The sequence below is a fragment of the Saccostrea cucullata genome, unplaced genomic scaffold (genome assembly GCF_032062105.1).
Source record: "Saccostrea cucullata isolate Sc308-1 unplaced genomic scaffold, CSIRO_AGI_Scuc_v1 ctg759, whole genome shotgun sequence".
NCBI classification, from domain to species: Eukaryota; Metazoa; Mollusca; class Bivalvia; order Ostreida; family Ostreidae; genus Saccostrea; species Saccostrea cuccullata.
The window spans coordinates 137,304-150,645 of NW_026927359.1; the positions used below are offsets into that span (position 1 = coordinate 137,304).

Sequence of the window (13,342 nt, forward strand, 5' to 3'; positions counted from 1 at the left end):
GCGTAGAACAGACCCCACTCAAGGTCTCCAGTGTACCTGACTCTTGGCCTCAGCTGGGATATTACGGCCAAACCTTGAGAAATCACCATTAGATAATCCCGAAAGTGTAACAGGGGTTCCTGAAGAAGTATTTTCCCTACAGCATGACGGTGCAAAATATCACTATTGTAATATGCATGGGGGTTGGACTTTAGAATTTTGCATATTAATTGCACTGACAGGCTGATGGTGGAGTGTTTTTTAGTGAAGTAAAGTAGCATTCAGTTGTAAATTTACTAGAAATGTTTTATTGTTCATGTTATTTCATTATCTTTTTGTTTACTTGAATTATTGATGCAATACACATTGCACTTCGACACTGTAATGTAAACAAATGTTGGTTTTGTATTACTAGACGATCTAGCGAGATAATGTTGAACAGACAGTACGGGACAGTTATACTGAGATGTTGTAAGTCAGTTTTTCATCATTATCTATCATATTACGACTGTAATTTACTTACTTATTTCAGCATTATCAGATGTGTTGTAAATTGGGCGCTTGCCATCTTTCTTACGAAGAAAATAGTCATGTGACATAAACATTGTTGTTTTACAATTGATAAGATCGAAATAACACTGTCCGTGTCGTCAAATATTCATAATTGATACCTAAATGTTATTTTATTGCAGTATTGTCATTTGATTATGTTTTATTTGACGAAATGTTTAGGAACTTGAATGTGTAGCGTAATACTTATGTGTGTACATTATTGTCCGGTATTACTACGCCGAAGATTGTGTGTGTCCGTTTTATTACAGATTGTTTGTTGAACTTATTTTATTATGTACATCGAATAGAATTTATAGCTGCTACTTTACATGTAGAAAGGACATTTTGAGCGATGTTATTTTCTTTGTTTTACACAAAATGTATGTAAAGTAGTTCTGAGAGGCTCCAGAAAGGACAATTATTCATTGGTTTGTTGTGATCACGTGACCATTACAGAAGGTTATATATATGAGCAGCGAACGCCAGTTTCATCACGACGGTCGTAACGATCAGATCATATTACGTCATCAACATCACTGACTGTAAATTACTAGCGACTTAGGTATGAGAAAATAATGTAAACTAATACAAATTAAGTTGCGTATAATTTCTCCACCGCACGGACACCGCAATCCACTATATTTTATAAGGCCAGAGATGTTAATTAAGCTAGGACTTAGACTCATATAGAGGTACTGACTGTTTTGTTATATTTCATTGAACTTTGAAGTCTTTATTAAATGAAATATTTGAAACAAGAAATGGAACTTGGTTATGATTTACAAGGATGTGAAGTAAATTATCAAGAGTGTTTAAATACATCCGACGGGCGAAGGATGCCCCCCCCCCCTTTATATGTACTGGACGGATGTCATGAGTAGTCCTGATAAAATTTGATTGAATTTACACGGGATGGAAACATGTAAGCTGATTGGCATTTGACAGGGTGCTGAGGAAGCTTACACTATCTTTTGGCCCAAGCTTCATAACTGGACTCCCCAAACTGACCACTGGCACCGCCTCTGTGCCTGTCTGACCCCTAACAAACATCTGCCCCGATGCAGAACATGAGTGACTCAGAGTCCCAGGGAATTCCCTATTTGTATGTTCATATGCCTCCTGAGGCATAGCGTAATCCGACCTACCTGGAGTTAATGGACCTTCAAAATTATACAGGGGATCCCCCCAGGACACTGCCCCCTTACTGGTGTGTGATTGAGTCCTAATGATTGAAGGATGACTACCCCCATTCCCCTGACCAACACTTTGGCCAGGGGAAACTCTCAATGGGTTACCGCCATGCCCACTTGAAAACAAGACTCTACACTGCCCCTCATTATTCCTCTGCTCAGATTGACCCACATGTGAGAAGACTACACTAGTGCTTGTACTTGTAACCTGGGTGCTGCTGGGTACACTAGTTGCACAAGTCAAACCACCCGACCCGGGGTTCCCTGTGGGGCTACTCATGAGATTGCATTGTGCCTGCTCACTGCAGTGTTCCTGTTTTCCTCCCCTACACTAGATTCCAGGGAGTGGTTACCCCCTGACTTCCCTGCCAGGATCTTGGTCAGTTGGACTAATTGGGTTTGAACTCCCTTTAACCAAGCCAGGACCTGATCATTGCTCGGTATAACCCCAGAGCTCTGATGTGGTCCACCCCCAGCTGTCCCAATGTCAGTGGCTGTATCCATAACCTGCCTATCATTAGTCTCCAGGGTAAGGGACATGTCTACCTCCCAAACCACAGTATTCTCACCCCCTCTACCGACTGGAGTACCAAATACTGGTGGTCTGAACGGAGTTAACCTGGAAATTTGGTCTGCCCAACCAGGTTGAGAGCCACCCCATGCATTAGCATCATGCCCCTGGGCCCATGCCAAACCACCCGGCCTAGCTACCTTGCCCCCCAGGACACCCATGCCACTCATGCACTCGGGATTCTCCTTAACCTGACCAAATAACTTTTTCTTCTCACTCATAACTCCGAATTGAGACTAACAAACAACAAATTAAAGCTTGGGTTGACCTACAGCCCTACATGTAAAACACAAAATCATTACAACCCAACAGAAAACTCGATCCAAAATAAAACATATCCCAATCACTGATTTCTAGCAAATTTCATAACTTAAATCCATTCCGCTGAAATATAATCACCTGCACGTGGCCTGACCGCGCGGTGTCCCCTAGGCACCGCTTCAGTCTCGTAAGACCAAAAATCCTGCCGACGACGCCAATATAGTGATTTCCTAATAGAATGATGACTATAAATCACTTTAGGTAAAAAAAATATAGTGATAAGAAACAATTGATTGGTTGTATCACAAACTCAAGGAGCTCTGGAGATCATGGCCTGGACCCAGCTTGGCGGAAACGCAACGAATCTGGGATGGTTTGCGCCTTGATGATTCGTGCCGATTTCGGTGCGAAACATCTCCCCTCTTTTTTTAATATTTCATTTATTTAGTAATAATTTAAGGTCATGTATTCATGGTATTAAATGTTAGATATAAATACGTGTTACATTCTCAAAATCACGACTTAATAATATGCGGTGACACAGGTAACGGATCGTAAATGTTAATGTGGTGCCCGTTTGCTCAGCGTGTGTGTTCAACAATTGAATTGTGATTAGGCCCCTAGTTGGAGATCAAAAGGTGAGAATTATTTCATTACAGCAAATATAAAGTCGCACAGCAATTATCTGCGTTTAACTTGAAAACATATAATTTAAGGGTAGGTTCCCCAAGCCGGCAATAATTACAGAATTACTTAATTAGATGGAGGTATGATAAAGTACATGTAACTACTATAAACCTAATTATCAGAGCATACATTTACTGAAGTATGTTCGAGGAGCGAAACATCGCGGGGCGAAACAGAATTGGCGCGAAACATCGCGGTGCGAACCATGCATGGGCGCGAAACATCCCGTTGCCAAAAAGGAAGTGTCTATCGGCACGACGGTCGTGCCGATAATTTTCGTTATCCGCACGACGGTCGTGCTAATAACAGGTCTTATCCGCACGACACAAGAGAGATAACTCTAACATAAACTATATCAACACTGAACGCTGTTCTGGAAATTATATATGTACAACGAACGTATACTTTTTACCCCCAACCAACGAACGTTTATTTTTATTTTATTCTTCGTCGTGTCTAAATAAATTGACATATGTTTTGAACATATTTTATTGTCAAGCAAAAGGATAAGAAACAAGTTCTAACAACTTACTAGTTCTTCTCCTTAAAAAACACATAATAATTGTCATGCAAAATAGAAACAAAAACGTGTACAAATAAGATTCAATAATATATCTAGCTAAATCTACAGGATTCATTTATAAATTTATGAACAGCGGCAAAAATGTCACTGTTTACTTCGATTGAGAGATTTTCATTGCCCCATAGCAGTAGGTGTACATCTATGATGTTTAAATCAAGTCGAAAAAGATAGTCAAAAAGATTACTTCGAGCATTACAGTATTTTTTACAAACAAAGAAAAAATGATAGGCATCTTCGTGTTTACCACAAGAGCAGTAGGGATTATCAATAATATTACGTTTGAATAAGTCTTGGTTCAAAACACAGTTATGCCTTAATTTAGTATGAATAATGTTGGTAATACGTTTACCAAACAAAAAATATGATGGTGCTTTAGGATTATTATCACTTATATTCTTACGAAAAGAATTGACTGAGATGGCTTCCCTTGTATCTTTATTCAGTAAATTCCATTTTTTAACTGTATCAGGTACAAAAGATTTGTTAAATATTTCTAACCTGCCCCTTGGGATAGTTAATTGATCCTTATTTCGTGTATTGTATCTTGATGTGTGTTCTCGTTTCTTTGGGACTATGTCTTGTATATATTCCGGTACATTACAATTATTAATTTTGAACATTGTAATCATTTTAGATTGGTAACGACGGTTTTTCAAAGGTACCCATCCTGTTTCAAAATAGAGTGATTCTCTTGAAGCTAATATAGGAAGACCAGTAACTATTCTAGCAGCCATTAATTGTACTTTTTCAAGTTTTTCTACATCAGATAAAGAGCAACCATCCCAGACAATTGAAGCATATTCAAGTGTAGGTCTTACAAATGTTGTATACAAAAGAGAAAGATTTTTCCTACCGATTGAAAATTTCAACTTCTTCAATAACCCCAATTTCTTATAAGCATTATTAACAATACCATCTATATATTCAGACCAGTTGAGATTTTGTGACAACAATATACCCAAATGGCGATGCGCCGATACAAACTCCAGTGCATTACCTTGAAAATACAAGTTAGGTAAAACAGGTCTATGTTTTAACGAAAAAAATACAACCTTTGTTTTTGCTGGATTGAATCTTAAAAGCCATGTACTCGACCATTTGTCTAAAACATCAAGATCGTGGTTTAACCTGTATTCTATATCTAGTACATTATATGATGCATGTTGCAGTGAATTGTCATCAGCAAATAATCTACACATTGTAAGCATATTTTCAGCAACATCATTAATATATATCAAAAATAAAAGAGGACCTAGAACTGAGCCTTGAGGCACACCTGCATATATATTGAGGTTGGATGATAGCAGATCTTTATACATAACTTTTTGTGATCTATTTCTCAAGTAACTTGTAAACCACAGTAAAAGATCACCAGATATTCCGTACGTTTGTAATTTGAAAAGAAGACCCTTGTGCCATACTCTGTCGAATGCTTTAGATAGATCGCAAAAAACCATACAACACGATTTGCCTTCGTCTATACTTTGCACAATGCTATGATAAGTTTCTAGAAGTTGGTACACTGTAGAGTGACCAGGTAAAAAACCCGCCTGATATCGATAAAATAAATTATTATAATGAAAATAATTATACACGTGTTTGAAAATAATTCTCTCCATAATTTTGCTAACGCAGCTTAACAACGACACAGGCCTATAGTTAGACACTAAAGACGGATCATCCTTTTTAAAGAGAGGTAATACATGAGCTACTTTCCACATGGACGGGAAAACATTCTCTGATAGTGATTTATTAAATAACATAGTCAATGGTTTTGAAACAGTAGAAACAGTATTTTTAAGCATTTTGTGACTGATGCAGTCGGGACCTGTGGCTTTATTAACAGGAATTATTGAAATAATGTCAACTACCTCTTGTTCATTAAGGAGGAATGCCACACCAACTTTTTATTTTATAGATCTCTGAGTCAACCTTTTAAAACAATGGTTTCAGCATTGAAAAGCCGACATTAGCTCTTAATTATTTTATTTGAATTTTTTTGTATTTTTTCAAAGAAAACGAAAAAAATTATTTACATCCAAATTAGATGCTTTCTTGTAAAAATTTCAAAGTCCAGCCACCCTTTCTTTACATATTTTATAAGATAACCATATGATGCATTCATTTACAGCAAACTTTTAACTCGAAAACAACTAATTTGGATGTAAATAATATTTTTCATTTTCTTTGAAAAAATACAAAAAAATTCATATAAAATAATTAGGAGCTAATATCGGCCTTTCAATGCTGAAACCATTGTTTAAAAAGGATGACTCAAAGATCTATAAAATAAAAATTTGGTGTGGCATTCTACCTTAATTATGATATTACTAAGATTATCACTACATGAAGAGTAGATTTGTGGTAGACTATGGTTTTTATCATCAATACACGAGATGGATGAAAAATAACTGTTGAGTGCTTCAATTTTATCTTGATCAGAAAAGGCTAAGCTATTTTTCCCATTATCGGTAGTAATTTGTAATGGAGGGATATCATTGGATGATTTAACATTAAATGCGTCCTTCATTAGTTTCCAATATAATTTGTTGTTGTTTTTGTTTGCGTCTACTAGGTGCATTTCTATATTGTCATAGTAATTAGCTATAGCGTATTTTTTCATGTTATTGAACGTATTCCGAACTTTTTTGAATTCAGCCCAATCCGAATCTTTCTTCGTTCTTAATGCTTTATTTCGTAATCTATTTCTAAGTCTTAGAGTTTTACGCAGAATGGAGTCCATCCAAGGTTTATCTCGTGGACGAATAGTAATTGTTTTTTCACAGAAAGATTGTCTAATACAAGAGAGAAATTTGTTTGAAAAATTGTCAGTAGCCGCGTCTATATTGTCGGCATCATTGATATATTTATCCCAATCACAATTTTGTATTAAGAAATTTAATTTGTCAAAGTCACCACTCTTATAATCCCATACTTTTCTTTCGTAAGCGCGATTGTAATTTATATTCGAGGCTAGTGCAATATAAGTTGCTTTGTGATCACTAAAAGCTGTGTCAATTTCAAGGACACCCGAATCATGTACCTGAATATCAGCTGAAGTGAAAACTGGGTCAAGAAGCGTGCGTGTATTGTTAGAAATTCTCGTTGGTACGTGGATGTTATTGACAAGATTGGAATTTGAAACTATTTCTCGTATTATGACATATATTTTTAAATATTATTTATTAAATATTATTCATCCTTTGTATTATTTTATTCTTGGGTATTTTTCTAAGGTTATGTTGACTGGAGCAAAAATTATATATATTATAACCTGTGCACAAATATTTTTCTCATAATAATATACTTTCCTTTATTTATGGTCTTAATTAGTCTTTCCCTATTTTAATTAATTCTCTCTCTCTCTCTCTCTCTCCTATTTCCTCCGAATACTTCACGTAAAAATTATAATAAGGGTAAAATATTATGTCGAATTTTCCGTATTATTTTTGAGACGTGTACATGATGTAAGTCCCTTAATGCCGCTTGTGCACGTGAATTGCACCCACAGTCGAGAAACTGACCATGCGGTAAGTAAAATGCGATAGTTTGAAGTATTCAAGTGTGAAAAACCTCGCGGATTTTTAGACAGGGGCGACCCCTAGTCCCCAGAATGATAGAGAGAATCCAGTATATGTTAATCTTGTTTTGTTTATAAATATGATAAACATTTATTAGTTGCAGTTTAGTTATATGTATACTGCATGTATAAAAATTTTTTGAATTTCCAAAATAACACCCCACCCCTAAAAAATATAATAATCATGGTTAGCTTAAATTTATTCTATGCTTTATTATTTTAATTTTTATGTACAGCACACAGGCACTTGTTTCGGAAATAATTTTTAAACCCATAGCATAATAATAAACAATGTGTTATTATTATACTATGGGTTTAATAATTATTTCCGAAACAAGTGCCTGTGGTACAGCATTATTTTACAAATAAGAAAACTATTACTCAGTATAAAAATGCGAAATTTTATTTATTTAGAAAGGAACACAACTGTGAACATGATGGATAAAACAAAACATGAAAGACACGTTCTGAAAGAGGGTAAACTTGTTTGTTCTTTTAATTATTACCATAGGGAGATCGTAATCTTGATTCCTATATTATACTAGTTCATGTATCATATCAAGGGTGTATATAAAATTAAAATTTGCGTGTCGTATTTCGAAAATAGAAATGCCGTTTTTAGGGGGGTCTTTCTTTTCTTTTCTTCTTTTTTTTTTCTTGGAAAAATCATATCAGTGCAAAAAAAGGCTAAATCCGATTTAAAAAAAACAACAACAAAAACTCTTGCTTAGGAACTCCTGAATAGTAAGCATGGAAAAGGGTAGGTTAACTTTATGTGGATGTCTAATTAGTCAGCCCCCGGGCTGACTAGTTACGTTAGGATGAAACTGCAAGTGCGCTTGCGTTAATCGGAATTCTGGGAAAAAGATTTGCACAATTCTCCAACCAGAGGGCGTGCTTTTCACGTACACTGACTTCGATCTATTTATAGACTGTATTGTTCTTTGTCGTTCTCGAAGAAAATTAATGACATAGACTGTTCAGCTTCTAGATGCGATATTTGTCATTTTTTAAATGATACTATCAGTATGAAAATATTTCATTGCTTCTGATAGACAATAAGTACATTTATTCCCACAATCGCCATTGCAAGCCGAAGATTTAAATTGTGTACTCCTCTGGATGCCTGATGCAAGACTCCCTCGATCTTGCATAAGACATGTATGGGTCGGAATTCACACAACAATCCACATGCCACAAACATGACAAAGGTCCCAAATAGTGAAAAAAAGAACGATCAATTTCTTTTCACTCTAATGATGGAAGTTATGAAAACATCACAAGACCACTGTAAGACAGTAAATTCTTATAATTTATATGATGATAGACATGTAAGTGCCGTTTGAACACGTGAACCGCGGCCACATGTGAGGAACTGACCACAGTGGAAATGAGATAGTGCTGATTTTTATATAGACAGGGTCAACATCCCCTCTTCCAATGAAAGGGGAGAGAGGGGGGGGGGTTGTGGATTCCAGTATTTTAATCTATAGCTTTGCTATGATGGTAAACATCATCAAAGACATTTTATGTATTGCATGTATTTATATTTTAAATTTCAATTTATAATTGTTTTCCGTGGCGTTCATTACCTTTTTGGAAGCAATTCTTTTCTTTCCTTTTAACACTAAAATGGATGCTCAAACTTAGAAATTGAATAAAATATACATGCAGTATGCCCCCCCCCTCCACATCATGCATTGCCTCGAAATGCACAACTGAAAACTGTTATTTAATAAGACATGTATTTTAAAACAATTTAACACAAAGTCAACCTTCTTTTATTCATCATAATCTAGCTATATATATCATTTTTATAGAACTTAACGTGATATTAGTTGCCATGGTGGCTTTTGTTCATTTACCGGTATGAGATGAACTTTCTCTGATCTGTATATCTGCACCGAAGAGAATTTATTGGAAATCATTGTAATGATCACGATACAGACTAGCTAAATTTTATTCTATGCTTTATTATTTATTATGTACAGCATTATGTTACAAATAAGAAAACGATTACAATAATTTAACTTTTTTTACAATGGCATTTATTACATTGAAGGAGCACAACATGATGGATAAATCAAATCATAAACCATTACAAAACAAGAAAGAAACTTTCTGTATTCCAGTGGCTGACACTCAGCTTTTTTAAAAAAGCTAACCTTGTAAATAAAATTGTATTGAGTTTCAACGTACAGAAGCAGAATGACATGTAAAAAATCATATCAAAGTAAAAATATAATACACATAAACGTATAATTAATATAAATTAATTTTGAAGTTTGTCGTGCGAATAACGTTTATAATTCGCACGACCGTCGTGCGAATAACTTTAGTTATTGGCACGACCGTCGTGCGGATAACATCGGTAATTAGCACGACCGTCGTGCGGATAGCCTCGGCCTACCAAAAAACAACCCCCCAAATACAATACACTACAAGTATTAGCTTTCCTAAAAAGCTCGTCTGACGTAGTTTGCTTAAATTCACAAAGCAAATAATTATATATCAATAAAATCAATAATTATATATATTTTACATATTTTTTTCGTTCGGTAATTTATCTTTAAAAGACCATGTGTAATTGATATTGCCATGGCAGCTCAATTTCTTTTAAATCATGGTGAAGATGAATTTACTGAACTCAATTTATTTGCAATAACATCTTTCTTTTCTCATTAATACTACGTTTTTTTTAATAACATATTTTCTATGGAAATGGGGTATAGCATTTTAAAAAAATTACCAAATGAAATGTTATTTCCAACAATGAAGTTCAGAGTACATAATGTCAACAGAAATTATTTTGTAATCTATGTATATATTTTTCAATTACTCAAGTTCAGTTTAATTCTAAACTATTTTATGAAATGCCATGATATAAATATATCATTATATAATGTTCTATACCATTGTCATTAAAAGTTATGCATCGTTTTACCAGTACAATACTAGTGGTCAGGCCAAGAAAACTCATTCTATCCGGAGAGCGAACTCAATAAAAGCCGAATTAACGTTAATCGGTGATTCTTCCCCAGTGAGATGTGCGCGCGAGGCAATTAATGTCAGCAGTTTTGAGGGAGGGATATTAAGTTTTTTCTGGGTTTAAACAGGTACGTAGCAACGGGAGCCCCCCCCCCCTATTTTTTTCCCAACATTGCCTTTACTTTAGAAAATGTCCATTGAAAGGTTGGTCCCCCCCACTTCTAACTTGTTACCACAGTAAAGAGTAAAGTGATATCAAGGAAATGTAGTATTGTACGCAAAAAAAAGAAGTGAAAGGAAGTTGGCCTTGCAAAAAGTTGGCCACTAACCCCCCCCCCCCCTCGCTTCTACAAAGCCTCTCTCTCTCTTTTTTTTTTTTTTTTTGCTTGTCAGCTTTTAGAAGAAAATTTTTTTTCTCTGGCTTGCCCCCCTCCCCCACTTTAAAACACGATGCTACGTGCCTGTTTAAACATAGGTAGAACACTTATTTTTTCATGCCAAGAAATCTCGTCCGGTTTACGCACTGATGAAGTCAATAAAAGTGTAAATGATGCAAATCACCCATATTCCCCAAACGCTAGCAAGACAATTTACGGCAGCAGATTTCGATTTAAAGGGGGGAGGATCATAGGTTTTCAGCTTTCTTAGTTAAAGAAAATAAACTTGATATATTCCACCATTTATTTCTATCAGTGATATTTTTACATTACATGTAAAATGAAAATATTAACATAGCCAACTAGGTTGCGTCACACCGGTAATTGTTTTCACTATAAAATTCCATACAGAATAAAAAGTCGTAAAAAAAATCTGGTATTTGTTTACTTGAAAAAATATCTAGCAGGAGGTGTTAAACATTACCTGTCACACTAGCTGACACACTCTCACACACAAAACGGTACCTACACGGCATTTTCTGACTTTTTTCATCTGCAAACAGGCTACCCTCAAATCCACGTGTTTTCAATGTGTTTATAAACATTCCGAGTGTACCGCAGGAAGTAGCATCCTATTCCCGGAAAAAAATAGTTCCTGTCAAAAACCTTTATTTGTTCAAAAAGTACATAAAATTTACTAGGAACAGGTACCAAAGTTGTAAAAATGGCTCGGAAGAGAATAGAAAAACGTCTCAAAAGAAAGGACCTACATTTGAGTAAGTTCATTTTGATTGGTCAATTACCGGTGTGATACCTCTACCAATTTAGTACTCCTCTCCCTCTTGTTTAACCAGGAAATGATGTCAACTTCCGGGAATGTGGTACCCTTTTCCCCATAATTCGACGCGCGGTACTTCCACAACTACCAAGTTCATCGTACCCGACGTTAATTTATGCTCAGGAAAAAAAACTACATGGAAATACGTAAAAAATTGAAAGACAGCATATTTCTACTGACGAATTAGTTTACCATAATTAATGATTTTTAACTTTCTTTTATTTTAACTTACTTTTTTTTTTTACAGTATTTAAAAAATATGACCCCCACCCCCCCCCCCCCCCCAAAAAAAAAGGAAGGGGTGCAAAGGCTTCTAAATTATTAGTTTTGTACCTGTGTTTTAAACCCAGTAAAACTTAAGATCCCTCCCTCATAACTGTTGACATTAATTGCCTCGCCAAAATCCTTTGGGGGGAGTTTCACAGATTAACGTTAATTCGGCTTTTATTGAGTCCGCTCTTCGGACAGACTGCTAAGGTTTTCTTGGCATGAGAACCCTTGCATACACACCTTTTTTTTTGGGGGGGGGGTTGGGTAGGGGGCATCTAAATCAAATGTTGTTAAAAGTGTAAAATAAAGGGAAAAGAAAGTTTAATTAATTATAATAAGCTGACTTTCAATTTTTTTCGTATATCTATATCATAACATTGGCTATTTAAATATTTTCATTTTAAAAGTAAAAATATCAATGATTGAAATAAAAGGTGGAATGTATCAAGTTTTAATTATCTTTCTTTAACTAAGAAAAGCTGAAAACCTAGGAACCACCTCCTGAAATCTGTTGCCGTAAATTGTCTTGCCAGCGTTAAGGGAATATGGGTTATTTGCCTCAATGATACTTTTACTGACTCCATTGCTTTGGAAAATTTGACGTGATTTCTTGGCATGAAACCACGAAAACAATATAATTTTTATATAAGATTCCAAGAAAAATAAACTCTACCACCTTTTCGTTCGGTAAATTAAAAAAATCCGAATGTATAATATCTCATACTTGTACATGATTAAATCGATTTATGTTATAACCTGTCATGTTATAATTATAGATGTAACAGAGGTAAAACTGTGGTGAGGCAAAGCCACTAACATTTATGATTTTACATACGTACAGTAAAAAACACACTAACTTACACAGCAAGAACATTAAATTTAAGCTCTTGCATTGTTCAAGTAATGTTTTTTATGTTAAATGACCTTACTGATTTCTTTATTCAACAAACAAAATAAAATGATTGCAAATGATATCAATGGGAAGATCTTTGTTTGATCACTTAATGGCCGGCGCGTATAAACAGCGATAACAATCTTAGCAGAGCTTTACACATGATGACCATTCCCCTGCTGTTAATTGATGGATGTAATTCTGAAGTCAGTAGGAAAAGAAACAAGAAGACGCAAACTAAGTTACGTGTAATCGTCTAAAATATAATCGCTGGATTGGAGTTTTTTTTTTGTACTATATATAGTGGGAGCAGGGCAACTAAAGAATGTATTGGACCACGTGCTCAGTTAAGTAAATAAAAGATTAAAAGCGCATTTCCTCCTTGGCTGAACGACATGCGTCTTCAGAGATTATGTATGTATCGAAATTTCCACCATCAAACTATCTAAACAATTAATGGAACGACTGCATAAATAAGCCCTGGTTAAATCTAGTACTGTCTGACGCCAAGACGTCAGACAACAAGTACTAGATTTACCGCTTGTCGAGAAATTACGCATGCGCACTGTGATAC

The 13,342-nt window shown here is 35.3% G+C and overlaps 1 long non-coding RNA gene across 1 annotated transcript in view; it reads left to right on the forward strand.

Annotated features, from left to right (window-relative positions):
• LOC134274206 (uncharacterized) overlaps positions 1-13,342 on the forward strand; it is a 208,692-nt gene that overhangs the window by 57,226 nt on the left and 138,124 nt on the right. The window lies entirely within an intron of this gene.